This window comes from Giraffa tippelskirchi, chromosome 9, assembly GCF_054371585.1.
Source record: "Giraffa tippelskirchi isolate mGirTip1 chromosome 9, T2T-mGirTip1v1.2.pri, whole genome shotgun sequence".
Lineage (NCBI taxonomy): Eukaryota > Metazoa > Chordata > Mammalia > Artiodactyla > Giraffidae > Giraffa > Giraffa tippelskirchi.
In genome coordinates, this window is record NC_137283.1 from 74,625,625 (window position 1) to 74,641,780 (window position 16,156).

Below are 16,156 nucleotides of genomic sequence, written 5' to 3' on the forward strand. Positions count from 1 at the left end.
GGACTGTAACGTGCCAGGCTTCTCTGTCTGTGGAGTTCTCCAGGCAAGTATACTGGAATGGGTTTCCATGCCCTCCTCCAGGGAACTTCCCGACCCAGGGATTGAACCTGTGTCTCTTATGCCTCCTGATTGTCAGGCAGGTTATTTACCACTAGTGCCACCTGGGAAGCTGGTGATTTGCCTACTTCTGCCCCTTTAACCTGTACTCGTGGTAACCCTGTCCTCAGAAGACTGTCTCATCAGAGGATGTTGTGCCCACCCCAGAAACACTGACTCGTTTTTCTTTTCCTTTGGAATATTTTTGTTATTCATCTTTGCCTTCAAATTTCTCTGCTATTTTCTTTTAAAGCTTCTCTTGCCTGAGTCTTTGGCTCTCAGTTCTGTTTGAGTCTCACATTTTAGCCTCTTATTATCTTTTAACTCCTCTGTATATGTTTAGCCTTTTATTTGAGCTCTGTTTTGCCCTCAAATTAATTTTTATCTTTATAAATTCTTGCTTTTTATTTATTATAATTTAATGTAAATGTTTTTCTTTCTTCTCTGTTTTTGAAATTTTTAGTTTTAATTCTTTCACCATGTACTTTCCTTTAGTTTCTTTTAAGTGAATTTTCCTTTTACTTAATCATTTTTCTTTATGCATGTTTTGATTTTGCTGTGAGTGCAGGGCGGTTTAGACACAGGGAAAGCCCAAACCAAGAGCAGGGGTGTTCAAGGCTGTTGTGCTGGCTTGTCTGTAATTGTCCTGTCACTTGCTTCTAGCGACCCTGTCTCCTCTTGATGCTGATTTGCGGGCTGTCTTTTTTGTGTACATAAAAATTGAGTCATAGCCTGTGTGTCCTTTCCTATTTGGCCTCTTTAGTGCTCAGTGTTACATATGAAAATCATCCGTACTGTTGCAGTAACAGTACCTTGTTGATTCTTGTTGCTGTATAATGCTTCACTGTAATGATGTATCGTGGTTTATCCATGCTCCTGTTGGTGATCAGATGGCTGGTTGAGCATCTGGCTGTGTCCAGTACTGCTGCTAGGAGACTTGTATATATGTGTGTGGGGAGTGGGTGTAGGTATACTGCATTGTTTCCCATTTTATGGAGGCTGTTTTTCAAACAACCCCACATAGATTATTTAATAAATCCTCACTTTTTGCTGTTAAGGAATTCTATAGTGGAAATAGAGTTTGCCAAGTGTGTGCGTATTTAGGTGAGTTAAAGTATGGAACTGAGGAAAATAAGATTGGCCAAGAAGGTTTCAAACTGAAACCTTGCACATCAGATTTGGACTTGAACCCACATATCCAGGCTCGAACCCAGCCAAGACCCAAACTGGGGCTTGTACTCATGATCTTCTAGTTGAGATCACGATATACCTGGTCTCAGAACTTAACGAAACTCAGGGTCTTGATGTCTCGTCATGGAAGGAACTCGGTGAGAGACACAGTGACAGGTAATAAGTGGATTTATTTAGAGAGAAACACACTCCACAGACAGAATATGGGCCATCTCAGCAGGTGAGAGGAGCCCCGGGGCATGGGATGGTGTTTTATAGGGGTGGGTAATTTCCTACGGTAATGAGTCATGGGAGGACTATCCTAGCTATTTGGGGAAGGGCCAGAGATTTCCAGGATTGAGCCACCACCCAATTTTTCAATGTTATGGTCAGCCTTGGAACTGTCACGGTGCCCATGGGTGTGTCGCTCCGTCTGCTGGTGTGTTACAGTGAGCACATACTGAGGCTCAGGGTCTAGTGGAAGTGGACTCATCTGCCATCTTGGACCCATTTAGTTCTAATCATTTTATGTTGTATTCTCAGGCTATGTCGTTCTTTTAAAGGTTGTGCCTTGCCCACATCCATCCCATTTCAAAGCTCTTCCTGTGCCAGGCATTCTGAAGCACCTAAGAGGGTTTCCCACATGGCACTAGTGGTAAAGACCGCCCCTGTCATTGCAGGAGACGTAAGAGACACGAGTTTGATCCCTGGGTCGGGATGATCCCCTGGAGGAGGACATGGCAACCCACTCCAGTATTCTTGCCTAGAGAATCCCATGGTCAGAGGAGCCTGGTGGGCTACAGTCCACAGGGCTGCAAAAAGTCGGACACGACCCAAGTGACTTAGCACATGCACAACAGAGGTTTCAGGACATTTCTCCTCTCTCCCAGTTGGTTAGTTGCTGAAAACTTGTAGCTGGAGTTTATACAGTTATTCTGAACTTGCTGTCTAATTTGTGAATCTTGCCATGGTACCTTGAGGTCCCTTCACTTCTCTCTGACTTCTCCATGTGTGCGACGACGCTGGAGCAGTGCCTCTGCACCATGGTAGGAGCGTGAGATGTGTGAGCGCTGAGCAGGTGTCACTGGCCTGCAGACCTCTCTTGAACTTCATATCCGTGTCTAGTGGTCCACTTGACAATTTCTACCAAAAAGGTCACATTTCAAACTTAATATTTCTAGAGCAGCTCATCCTCAAGCTGTTAATATTCTATAAATTTCCTGGTGGTCAGTGAATCGCAACAGAGATCAATCAGTTCAGTCGCTCAGTCATGTCCGACTCTTTGCGACCCCATAGACTGCAGCACACCAAGCTTCCCTGTCCATGACCAACTCCCAGAGTTTACTCAAACTCATGTCCATTGAGTCGGTGATGCCATCCAACCATCTCCCCCTCCATCATTCCCTTTCTTCTCCTGCCCTCAATCTTTCCCAGCATCAGGGTCTTTTCAAATGAGTCAGCTCTTCACATGAGGTGGCCAAAGTATTGGAGCTTCAGCTTCAGCATCAGTCCTTCCAATGAACACCCAGGACTGATCTCCTTTAAGATGGACTGATTGGATCTCCTTGCAGTCCAAGGGACTCTCAAGGGTCTTCTCCAACACCACAGTTCAAAAGCATCAATTCTTTGGCGCTCAGCTTTCTTTATGGTCCAACTTGCACATCCGTACATGATTACTGGAAAAACCATAGCCTTGACTACTGAGTTACCTCAGTCCAGAAAGCATCTTTGAGTTTATTTTTTCACAAGTTGTATCAAATGTGTATAATGTTCTCTTGTGCTTGGCTTTCAAAAATTTATCCAGAATCTGGGAGTTCCTGGTGGCCTAGTGGTTATGATTGCAGGCTGTCGCTACCATGGCCCCGGGTTTGATCCTGTCAGGGAACTGAGATCCTACTAGTCGCAGGTGCAGCAAAAAGAAAAAGAACAATTATCCAAAATCTGACCACTTCTCAGTACTGTCTTAATCAGTTGGGGCTGCTATAACAAAAGCATTGTAGACTGGGTGGCTTAGCAGCAGACATTTATTTCTGTCTGTTCTGGAAGCTGGGAAACCTGAGATCAAGGTACTGACAGTGTGGAGTCTGGTGAGGACTTGCTTCCTGTCCTGACACAGCACAGTGAGAGCCAGCTCGCTCATGTGCCTCTGTCACGCACGGATCCCATTCACGAGGGCTCCACTCTCATGACCCAATTACCTCCCTCCTTCAAACACCAACACACGGGGGTTAGAGTCAGTGCCTGAACTCTGGGGAGACAGAAACGGTCCATCTCACTGTGGACACGAGGAGGGATCATTTGTCCTTCCATGTGGTTAAGAGTGAATGGTCTGGTTGGGATTGTGACTTCACACATGGCCCAGTAAGAAGGCGGACAGAGCGTCTCCCCAAAAAGCAATACAGAATTGACAAAAGAACAACTTCAATGCTTTGGAAATCAACTAGACAGAGGTCTGTTTATACTTTCAGACTGGTAAGGACAGTGGTTAGTGTGTAATATTTTAGACTAGGTCTGTTGCCTTCCTTCTAACCACTTCTTCCCTCCTCAGCTTGAACTGAATGAGAATAAAAATACTGCATATCAAAATTTACAAGGTGCAAGTAAGAGAAAACTTGATAAATTCTACTTTATCAAAATTAAAAATGTGGCCTTTCAAAAGACAGTTTAAAAAAAAGAAGTCACAGACACAATATTTGCAAATCGTATATGTCGTATAAGGCTTGTATACAGAATATAATAACAGTTCTTACCAATCACTAATTAGACAAACCGTTAAAAATAAGCAAAGTATTTGAGCATACTTTCATCAATAACGATTTCTAAATTGCTTATAAGCACATAAAAAGATGTTCAACATTGTTAATCATTATGGAAATGCAGATTAAATCCCCAGTGAGATAAACTGCTGCACACCCACTAGAATGATTATCTCAACTCAGGCTCTGTAACAAAATACCGCAGACTGGGTGACTTAAACATGTGTTTCTCACTGTCGTAGAGGCTGGGAAGTGTAAGATCATGGTGCCAACAGGTTCAGTTCCTCTCTTGACTTGCAGAGGGCTACCTTCTTGCTGTGTCCTCACATGGCACCGGGAGAAGGAGAGCGAGACAGAGATGGGCCCTCTCTTCCTTTTACCCTAAACACTCAGATCATGTCATGGAGTCCCACTCGTGACTTGATCTAATCCTGATTGCTTGCCAAAGGTCCCACCTCCAGATACCATCACGTTGGCGGTTAGGGCTTCAACCTGTGCATTTTGGGGCAAACCTGCATTCAGTTCATAATGGCTGTAATAAAAACCAGATACTATCCAAGTATTGACAGATCCAGAGAAACTAGAAAGTTCAAACACTGGTGTTGGAAATGTCACATGGTGTGTTGGGTTGAAAAGCAGTTTTCAACTTTCCTAAAAAGTTAAGCTGAAATCTAGATTGCAGTGAGAAATACCAATAACCTCAGATATGCAGATGACACCACCCTTATGGGAGAAAATGAAGAGGAACTAAAGAGCCTCTTGATGAAAGTGAAAAAGGAGAGTGAAAAAGCTGACTTAAAACTCAACGTTCAAAGAAGTAAGATCATGGCATCTGGTCCCATCACTTCATGGCAAATAGATGGGGAAACAATGGGAACAGTGACAGACTTTATTTTTTGGGGCTCCAAAATCACTGCAGATGGTGACTACAGCCATGAAATTAAAAGATGCTCCTTGGAAGAAAAGCTATGACCAACCTAGATAGCATATTAAAAAGCAGAGACATTACTTTGCTGACAAAGGTCCATATAGTGAAAACTATGATTTTTCTAGTAGTCACATTTGGATGTGAGAGTTAGACTATAAAGAAAGCTGAGCACCAAAGAATTGAACCAAAGCTGAACACCAAAGAATTGCTTTTGAACTGTAGTGTTTGAGAAGACTCTTGAGAGTCCCTTGGACTGCAAGGAGATCCAACCAGTCCATCCTAAAGAAAATCGGTCCTGAATATTCATTGGAAGGACTGATGTTGAAGCTGAAACTCCAATACTTCGGCCACCTCATGCGAAGAACTGACTCATTTGAAAAGACCCTGATGCTGGGAAAGATTGAGGGCAGGAGGATGAGATGGTTGGATGGCATCACCTGCTCGATGGACATGAGTTTGAGCAAGCTCCAAGAGTTGATGATGGACAGGGAAGCCTGGCGTCCTGCAGGCTTTGTGACTATGGGGTCACAAAGTCGGACACGACTGAGCGACTGAATTGAACTGAACTGAAAATGTTAAATTTTTAGTTTAAACTATGTGATCCAGCAGTTACACTTCAAGGAATATGTTCAAGAGAAATGGATATAATGTCCACATGAAGCTATGTGTGCAAATTCCACGGCAGCTTTTTTCATAATAGCACAGAACTGGAAAGAATCCGCATGTCCAGCAACCAGTGAGTGTGTAAGTGTAATGTATTCTGTGTATGCAGTCTAAGTCAGGGGTCAGCAAACTGGCATTCCTGTTTTCTGTGGTTACTTTCATGCTCTAACATCAGAGTTGAGTGGGTGTGACAGATGTATAGGCTGCAGAGCTGAAATGAGATCTGACTCTTCACAGAAAAAAAGAAAACTCTCTCAGCCCCATGCTTAGTAAAAGAAGCCAGATGCAAAGACTACGTCTTGTTTAATTACTTCAGTATGAAATGTCCAGAAAAGGCAAATCTCTGGAGACAGAAAGCAGATCAGTCCTTGCCTCAAACTAGGACTTGGAGTGGGGTTATTTGCAAAATGGCACAGAGCAGCTTGTTTGAGGTAATGGAAATGCTCTAAAAATGGATCATGGTGATAGTTATTCATCTGTATACATTTATTAAAAATCATTGCATTGTGAACTTAAAATTTGTGCGTTTTGTGATATGTCAATTTTATTACAAAGTTGTTGGGGAAATACTTAATGAGCAGATATAAGTGAAGAGTATAGCACAGTGCTGGATATATGATAGGCTGTCAGTGCAGGGTAGCTGCTATTATTATGACCTAAAACTTGAGGGGACTTGGATTTTTATGATTTCTTTTTATTTTCTAAAGTTAGAATCTTATGCGAAAAATGAGGCTGAAAAGTTATGAACTACCAAGGTTTTTAAACTGAAATGTGGTTCTTTGTGTATCACACAACATGGCTTCCAAGAATTTTCAGTTAGTAAGCTAATCTGCATTATGTCTATTTATGTACCGTTTATGTGTATTTTATGTACTGGTATTTCAGCTAATGTTTCTAAGTAGCTTTGGCGTCAACAGTCTAGTCATCATTAGTTTCTACACAATTGTGCGTTACACTGTAAATTGCTTAGCCTTTTTCCTGACTGTGTAATTTAACAATTTAACAGTTTCTTGTTACAAAAATAGCATTGCCACATAAAGCTTGGAATTAATTCGAGAGAGAGACGAAACAACCAAGCAAAATAGTCCTTAAGAGAAACGATTGTTCTTCAGAGGACTTCAGATGATGTATTCTTAATTTAGAACCTATAAAGGATTTTATTCTGAAAGTTCTATGCTGTCAGATCATGTATCGGAATGTTTTAATCACTTTGCTATGTTATCAGCAGAGGTGCTAATGATCTCTTGTCATGTAACGAGTTGCCCCCAAACTTCTCAGTTTAACACCACAGACGGATGTCATCTCACGTCCCTGTGGGTCAGGAGTCCCAACGCGGCCATCAGCAGGGACAGCGGTGTCCCAGGTGTGGGCAGAGGTGGCCTCAGGCCTTGGCTGTCTGTGTTCAGCAGTCAGCTTTTGCCGTGTGCACTTTGCATAGGGCGGCTCATAACGTGGGAGCAAGCAAGATGGAAACCAGAGTTTTTTAGTCACTCATCCTCACTTTGGTCATGCTCTGTTATCAGCTGTGAGTCTAGTCCAGCCCATACGCAGAAGTAGGGCGTGAGTATCAGAGATGTTGGCCGCTTTAGAGGCTGCCCGCCACAGCTGTTTTGCAAATGTTGAAAGCTTTGTTATTTACTCAACACGTAATACTTTTATACTTGCAGAGTATTTATTAAGCAGACAAGGTATGAGGTTTGAAGGCAGCGTTTTGCAGTCCCCTATGTGCCTTTCCCCAATGCCATCTCCTCCCCAACCCCTTAGAAATAAACACTGTTTAAATTCAGTCTGTGTTAATTCCTTACTTGCCTTATAGTGTTACCATGCTGAATCCTTAGTTACACATTTTTGGAACTGTATATGAAATTATTTGCTTGTTTTCGTTCAAGTCACGTGTTCCTAGGATTCATACATGTATGAAGGTGTAGTTTCTTTTCATTGTGTATGACTATATATTACATGCTGATCATTCTGGATATCTGGACAAACAGTGAATGTGTTTGTACACGTTTCCTGTTGCGTGTGTGCAAAAATACATACATGTAGTGGAATCAATGGGTCATATGTCATGTGCAGCTTCAACACCCTAAATAGTGCACTATCATTTTTCTGAATGTACCAGTTTAAGTCCTGTTAGGAGGCTCTATGCTTTCTAGTTGTTCTGTACCCAGAACTTTGATATCACCATGTATTTGTAGTTTTTGCCAGTTTGGCAAATGTGAGGTGATCATTCACTAATGTACATTTTTCTTATTTGGAAATGAAGTTGCATGCATGTCTTTTAAGATTTATCGGCTTTTTTAGTTTTCTACTTCAAGTGCCTTTTGGCAGTTGGGATGTGTTTTTGTTACTGATTTAAGATTTTTTTTAATGTACTCTGAGTAGTTTAATTTAGTGATTGTAAATATTTTCTTTTCCCCACTAGAAGTAAGCTGTGTGAGAGGAGGGAAGATGTGATCTTTGGTCCATGACCCCTAGAATGATGCTTGGAACATACTCAGTAGATGTTTGTTGAATTGAATGCATTTGTCAGGGGAGATAATCATGTGAAGTTTGTTTCATGTTTTAGTTCTTCTAGTGATGTGTTACATGAATAGATTGTTCTTAAACCATCTTTGCATTCCTTGGATAATCCTAGATTGGTCTTGGTGGTGTCTTTTTGGGTTTGATGTTAATTTTTTTGATAGATTTCATTTGCTGCCATCTTGTTTAGGATTCTTTTAAAGCTTGATTTAGAGGTGAAACTGGTCTGTGATTTTCTTTTATCTTTTTCTCATCAGGTTCGAATATGAAGACTCCGCTAGTTTGCTAAAACGAATCTAGAGGTGCCCTTTCCGTGTGGTAGAGTGTGCTGTGAGCCACCTTGCACTACCATGTGGTTCTTTTCTCCCGTAATCTGTTTACGCGTTACTGGTAACTAGGCAGTGGATGTTCGCATGGCAGTTTGTACTAGTATTCCTTGTGAACCTTTCACAAAACTGTTACTCTTCAAACCCTGCAGCTGAACTCTGCTGTTTTTAGAATTCTTTGTAGCCATAAGGGAATACTTTCAGCAAGGGTGAAAACAGTGGTTTCATCAAATTTTTGATGTTGTTAGTCACTAAGCCAGTAAATTGTGTCCAGCTCTTTTGAGACCTCACGGACCATAGCCTGCCAAACTCTTCTGTCCATGGGATCTCCCAGGTGAGAATACTCCAGTGGCTTGCCATTTTCTTCTCCAGAGGATCTTCCTGACCTAGGGATCGAAGCTGCTGCTTCTGCATTGGCACACAGGTTGTTTACCACAGAGCTATCATAGAAGCCCTTTCATCAAATTAGGAGGCATGATTTGTATCTGACCACAACAGGCATGATTGGCCTTGGAGCACAAAATGAAGCAGGGCTAAGGCTAACTGTTGTGAGAAGGCAGTAGCAAACACCCTCTTCGAACAACACAAGACATGACTCTCACGTAGACATCACCAGACAGTCAATACCAAACTCAGATTGATTATATTCTTTGCAGCTGAAGACGGAGAAGCTCTATACAGTCAGCAAAAACAAGACCAGGAGCTGACTGTGGCTCAGATCATGAACTCCTTATTGCCAAATTCAGACTGAAATTGGGGAAAACTACTAGGCCATTCAGGTATGACCTAAATCAAATCCCTTATGACTATACAGTAGAAGTGAGAAATAGATTTAAAGGACTAGATCTGATAGACAGAGTGCCTGATGAACTATGAATGGAAGTTCATGACATTGTACAGGAGACAGGAATCAAGACCATCCCCAAGAAAAAGAAATGCAAAAAAGCAAAATGGCTGTCTGAGGAGGCCGTACAAATAGCTGTGAAAAGAAGAGAAGGGAAAGGCAAAGGAGAAAAGGAAAGATGTACCTATCTGAATGCAGAGCTCCAAAGAATACTAAGGAGAGATCAGAAAGCCTTCCTCAGTGATCAGTGCAAAGAAATAAAGGAAAACAATAGAATGGGAAAAACTAGAGATCTCTTCAAGAAAATTAGAGATACTAAGGGAACATTTCATGCAAAGATGGGTACAATAAAGGACAGAAGTGGTATGGACCTAAAAGAAGCAGAAGATATTAAGAAGAGTTGGCAAGAATACACAGAAGAACTTTAAAAAAGAGATCTTAATGACCCAGATAACCACGATGGTGTGATCACTCACCTAGGGCCAAACATCCTGGAATGTGAAGTCAAGTGGACCTTAGAAAGCATCATTACAAATAAAGCTAGTGGAGGTGATGGAATTCCAAGTGAGCTATTTCAGATCCTAAAAGATGATTCTGTGAAAGTGCTGCACTTAATATGCCAGCAAATATGGAAAACTCAGCAGTGGCCACAGGACTGGAAAAGGTCAGTTTTCATTCCAATCCCAAAGAAAGGCAATGCCAAAGAATGCTCAAACTACTGCACAATTGCACTCATCTTACACGCTAGTGAAGTAATGCCCAAAATTCTCCAAGCAAGGCTTCAACAGTATGTGAACTGAGAGCTTCCCAATGTTCAAGTTGTAGTTAGAAAAGGCAGAAGAACCAGAGCTCAAATTGCCAACATCCGTTGGATCATAGAAAAAACAACAGAATTCCAGAAAAACTAATTTTGCTACATTGACTATACCAAAGCCTTTGACTATGTTGATCACAACAAACTGTGGGAAGTTCTTAGAAGAAATGGGAATAGCAGACCACCTTAACTACCTCCTGAGAAACCTGTATGCAGGTTAAGAAGCAACAGTTAGAACCGGACATGGAACAACGGACTGGTTCCAAATTGGGGAAGGAGTACGTCAAAGCTGTGTATTGTCACCCTGCTTGTTTAACTTCTGTGCAGAGTATGTCATGCAAAATGCCAGGCTGGATGAAGCTCAAGCTGGAATTAAGATTGCTGGGAGAGATATCAATAGCCTCAGATATGAGGATGACACTACCCTTATGACAGAAAGCGAAGAGGAACTAAAGAGCCTCTTGATGAAAGTGAAAGAGGAGAGTGAAAAAGCTGGCTTAAAACTCAACATTCGAAGAAGTAAGATCATGGCATCCAGTCCCATCACTTCATGGCAAATAGATGGGGAAACCTTGGAAACAGTGAGAGACTTTATTTTCTTGGGCTCCAAAATCACTGTAGATGGTGATTGCAGCCATGAAATTAAAAGACAGTTGCTCCTTGGAATAAAAGCTATGACCAACCTAGATACCATATTAAAAAGCAGAGACATTACTTTGTCAACAAAGGTCTGTCTAGTCAAGGCTATGGTTTTTCCAGTGGTCATGTATGGATGTGAGAGTTGGACTCTAAAGAAAGCTGAGCACCGAAGAATTGATGCTTTTGAACTGTGGTGTTGGAGAAGACTCTTGAGAGTCCCTTGGATTGCAAGGAGATCCAACCAGCCCATCCTAAAGGAGATCAGTCCTGAATTTCATTGCAAGGACTGATGCTGCAGCTGAAGCTCCAATACTTTGACGATCTGATGCAAAGAGCTGACTCATTAGAAAAGACCCTGATGCTGAGAAGGACTGAAGGCAGGAGGAGAAGGGGATGACAGAGGATGAGATGGTTGGATGGCATCACTGACTTAATGGACATGAGTTTGAACGAGCTCCCAAGAGACAATGAAGGACAAGGAAGCCTGGCGAGCTGCAGTCCATGGAGTCGCAAAGAATCTGACATGACTGTGTTACTGAACGACAATAACAGATTTTGGTTTCTTTATTCCATTGAGTGATCAGGCAATAATACCTCCCATTTCAGCTGGAGAGCCTGGTGTTTATTAGAGGACTGCTGATTATCAGGGGAAGTATGTTTTGAACCTGGACTAAGTCGCCCATCACAACGCTGCCATGTTCAGGGGCACAGACTAATTGATCTTCATCTACTGACCACTCTCAGGACCACCAAGAACGTGATAGCTCAGGGGTGAATGTTTGGGTTACTCCATTTCTCCTACAACATTCTATGCTGCTGTAAACAGATTGGAAATAAATGGCTTGAATGGTTCTTCAGTCTCATTTAAAGTAAGACTGAGAGAGGTCCCCGGGCTGGCGTGGCAGCCTTATGCAAGGCCTCTGCTCGCTTCCCTCTGCTCTCCATCCTTAGTACCTGATGTCCACCTCAAAGTCACCTCACACTGCAGAGACGTGGCTGGCGGTTAAGCTGTCATGTGTACAATTCAGGCAGAAAGTCAAACGAAGAGAGACAGAAAAGGAGAGTGAGCTGAAAGGAAAATGGGTGTTGTGTGTGCAGCTGGCAGTCTTGACCCCAGATCGCTTCAGCTGTTTAGAAGGCTTTTAGAGTTCCCAGAAGATCTTAATACTTTGACCCTCTAAAACAAAAAGCTTTGTAATGATTAATTATACTACTACAATATTGACAGAGCTATTCTATGTCTCAGATTTCTTATCAGTAGTCGGAAGGAATAAAGAATGTCTAGAAATTCTGAAGCCTGATTTGTCCCAAGTTAATTCTTGTGTGAGTTATAGTCTAAAAATGCAGTTTTCAAAAGATACGTTGTTTGCTTTGTGTGTACTTAAAAAAATCATGAGAATTATCATGTATTCTTTGCCACAGTTTTTGTCTGACTTTTGAGAGTTGACGGCTTTCTTTTCACTTGTTTTTGCTTGTTTTGTTTTAAAAAAATAACTTGTTTTATGAGTTTAATTTCTGCCAATTTCTGTAGACATGAGGTTTAAAATTTCTTTTTTAGTGTGTTTTCTTTGATATTAGTGGGGCTATTAAACCAAAAAGTCTGTTTATCTTTTACTTGTTAGTAGCAATCTTTTACGGAGAAGGCAATGGCACCCTACTCCAGTATTCTTGCCTGGAAAACCCCATGGACAGAGGAGCCTGGCAGGCTGCAGTCCATGGGGTCGCACGGAGTCAGACATGACTGAAGCGACTTAGCAGCAGCAGCAGCAGCAGCAGCAATCTTTTAACAAAAACTGTTACAAGTAAAATGTATTTTATAAAGATGTGAAGATTTGAGTGTGTCATTCCTGTTGGAGTTAAGAATAATTTTCCTTTGACAGTAGCTATCAGTTTGAAGTATAACTTTACAAGAATCAGTTTCTCTGTTTCATGATAGCATGTTTTTCATTTACAGATTATGTAGTACCGACTGGGCATTAGAACTGATCTGAAACACATGACAGTGTTAATGTATTTTTGGTTTCCTTCTTTACACTTGAACATTTACACGCTAAAGGAAGAAATCTTTTTGAAGGACGCTGAAAAAGCAGTCTGATTCCAAGCAAATGGCCCAGGATGTGGTGTCAGGGTGGCCCCGGACAGAGCCATACCCCAGAGCAGTCTGATTCCAAGCAAATGGCCGAGGATGTGGTGTCAGGGCAGCCCCGGACAGAGCCATACCCCAGAGCAGTCTGATTCCAAGCAAATGGCCCAGGATGTGGTGTCAGGGCGGCCCCGGACAGAGCCATACCCCAGAGCAGTCTGATTCCAAGCAAATGGCCCAGGATGTGGTGTCAGGGTGGCCCCGGACAGAGCCATACCCCAGAGTCTCCTCAGAACCATGTGTCGTCCCTCTTCCCTCCTCAGCTGTCAGTTCCTGGAAGCTTTCTCTGGATATTCCTACCAGCAACGTATGAGATTTTTGGTTGCTGTACACCTTCATGTCTCTTTATAGTCAGTAACTGCCCCAGAGACTTTTTTGACTTGGGTCATAATAAGCCAGTTTTGCTAGTTCTGGAACATGTTTAAGATGTACTAGAAGGTACTAGAAGGTTTGGGGTTCCCTGTGACTCAGCTGGTAAAGAATCTACCTTCAATGTGGGAGACCTGGGTTTGATCCCTGGGTTGGGAAGATCCCCTGGAGAAGGGAAAGGCTATCCACTCCAGTATTCTGGCCTGGAGAATGCCATGAACTATCCATGGGATCACAAAGAGTCGGACATGACTGAGTGACTTTCAGAAGGGGTACATCTTCCAGTGTCTGTGCTACTTTTATTCAGCCTAAGGTCTGTGAGGTCCATCCTTATCACAGATATTCATAGTTTTTACCTTTTTATTGCCATTTGTATGACTGTACCACTCAGCTTATCTGTTCACCTGTTGATGGACATTTGGGTCATTTCCAGGTTTTGATCACTGTTAATAATATTTCTGTCAACTTTCTTGTTGTGAATCAGGCTCGATATCGTTTCCCTCTCACATGTCTTCAGGGGGACCTGCTTACGTGGGTTACTCTCGACCAGTACCTGGGAACCTGGCCCTTGGATGTCACCTGGTGGTACTAACTGATGAGTGGACATGTACCGCTGAATACAGGACCGTGCAGTCCAGCTTGGTTAGACTGTTTGTCTATGTGACTTGTGGTACTACTGCTTTCCTTCCTGGAGTTTGTACTTTGGTAATCTTAACTGGTCACTCAGGCAGTTGTGCCTGCATCATAAATCACCAGTAGGAACCCTGGACTCTGGCACTCAGGCAGGTGTCTCTGGGCAGAAAGACGGTGCGTCTATCACTGCACTTCATTGCTGGGGGCGTGGAAACGTCTACTTATATGGTAGGTATATGTTAACTTGGTGAGAGACGACTAGACGGTTCTCTGCAGGGTTTTGCTGTTTATAGTCCTTCTTGAAAAGCATGGGGAAGTATGTTGTTCTGCATCCTTGTCAATACTTGGTAATGTCGGTTTAATTTTAGCCATTCTGGGGTCGGTAGCATCTCATTATGGGCTTAGTTTGCATCTTCCTAATGACTAATAATTATGAAAGTAAGGAAAGTGAAGTCACTCAGTCGTGTCCGACTCTTGTGACCCCATGGACTGTAGCCTACCAGGCTCCTCCGTCGATGGGATTTTCCAGGCAAGAGTACTGGAGTGGGTTGCCATTTCCTTCTCCAGGAGATCTTCCTGACCCTGGGATTGAACCCAGGTCTCCCGCATTGTAAGCAGATGCTTTACTGTCTGAGCCACCAGGGAATAATGATGAGCACCTTGTTAATGCTTATTGGCCACTGAATACTGGGAATGCTTATGAAATAGTCACTGGGCTCTTTGGCTGTCAAGGCCAAGGCCACCAAGTCATAGACACACAGACATGCTGAGGCCAAAGCCAGACCTTACTGCTATCTGTCAGTGTATCAAGCTTGGCATATGGCTATCAGCCCAGTAAACTCTGTTATAATTTAGGGTTTTTCCTATTCTTAACAAATTACTTGATCATTTCAGTCCTAATACTGATATAGTGTTTAAGGTGTTTATAGTACTTTCCCTTTTATGTTTAATTTTTTGAAGCTTTTTGTTCAGTTGCTCAGTTCTGTCTGACTCTGCCACCCTGTAGTCTGCAGCACGCCAGGCTTCCCTGTCCTCACCGTCTCCTGGAGCTTGCTCAAACTCACGTCCATTGAGTCAGTGATGCCATCCAACCATCTCATCCTCTTTCGTCCCCTTCTCCTCCTGTAATCTTTCCCAGCATCAGGGTCTTTTCCAGTGAGTTGGCTCTTTGCATCAGGTGATCAAATATTGGAGCTTCAGAATCAGTCCTTCCAGTGAATATTCAGGACTGATTTCCTTTAGGATTGACTGGTTTGATTTCTTTGCAGTCCAAGGGACTCTCTCTAGCCTTCTCCAACACCACAGTTCAAAAGCATCAGTTCTTCAGAGCTCAGCTTTCTTTATGGTCCAACCAGTATTTTGGTACTTTTTTGAATACTTGTTTATTTCCACTGGCTCTTAGATTCATAATAAAAATGTTAATTCTGGCTGCTCTCTGGTTTATAGTAGAAACATCAGTATTCATTACCCTTAAATATTTACTGTCATTTTTCAGTTCAGTTCAGTCGCTCAGTCGTGTCTGACTCTTTGCGACCCCATGAATCGCAGTATGCCAGGATGCTGTCCATCACCAACTCCAGGAGTTTACCCAAACCCATGTCCATTGAGTCGATGATGCCATCCAACCATCTCATCCTCTGTCGTCCCCTTCTCCTGCCCTCAATCTTTCCCAGCATTAGGGTCTTTTCCAGTGAGTCAGCTCTTTGCATCAGGTGGCCAAAGTATTGGAGTTTCAGCTTCAACATCAGTCCTTCCAGTGAATTCCCAGGACTGATTTCCTTTAGGATGGACTGGTTGGATCTTCTTTCAGTCCAAGGGACTCTCAAGAGTCTTCTCCAACACCACAGTTTAAAAGCATCAATTCTTCATTTTTAGTTTCTTAAAATATTAAGAGGCTGCATAGATTTCACAAAGTATCTATAGTGCTAAAATTCAGTATGCTGGCAGTCATGTTGTGATTGGGCAGTTTAAAGTAACTCTGACCTTTCTATCAGTTATTTAGAGTCTGGTTTGTTCTGAGTTATTTTTTAACTGTGTTGCATTTAGTGGGGGCTGTTTCATAAGTGACTTCCAGACAAATGAAACAGTGCTAGCTAGTATTTAGGTCATGTTTAAAAATTCTGTAATTTATACAATCATTCTTCCCAAGAGAATGAGTAATTGAGATTTTTTATACATTACTAATAATACTTTTAATTTGTTAGCAATTAAAAGTAACAATACTTTTAATTTGTTAGCAATTAAAAGTAGCT

General features: G+C 42.2%; 1 protein-coding gene across 1 annotated transcript in view; it reads left to right on the top strand.

Moving 5' to 3' along the window:
- LMBRD1 (LMBR1 domain containing 1) overlaps window positions 1–16,156 on the top strand; it is a 142,290-nt gene that overhangs the window by 29,470 nt on the left and 96,664 nt on the right. The gene's annotated exons all lie outside the window — the stretch shown is intronic.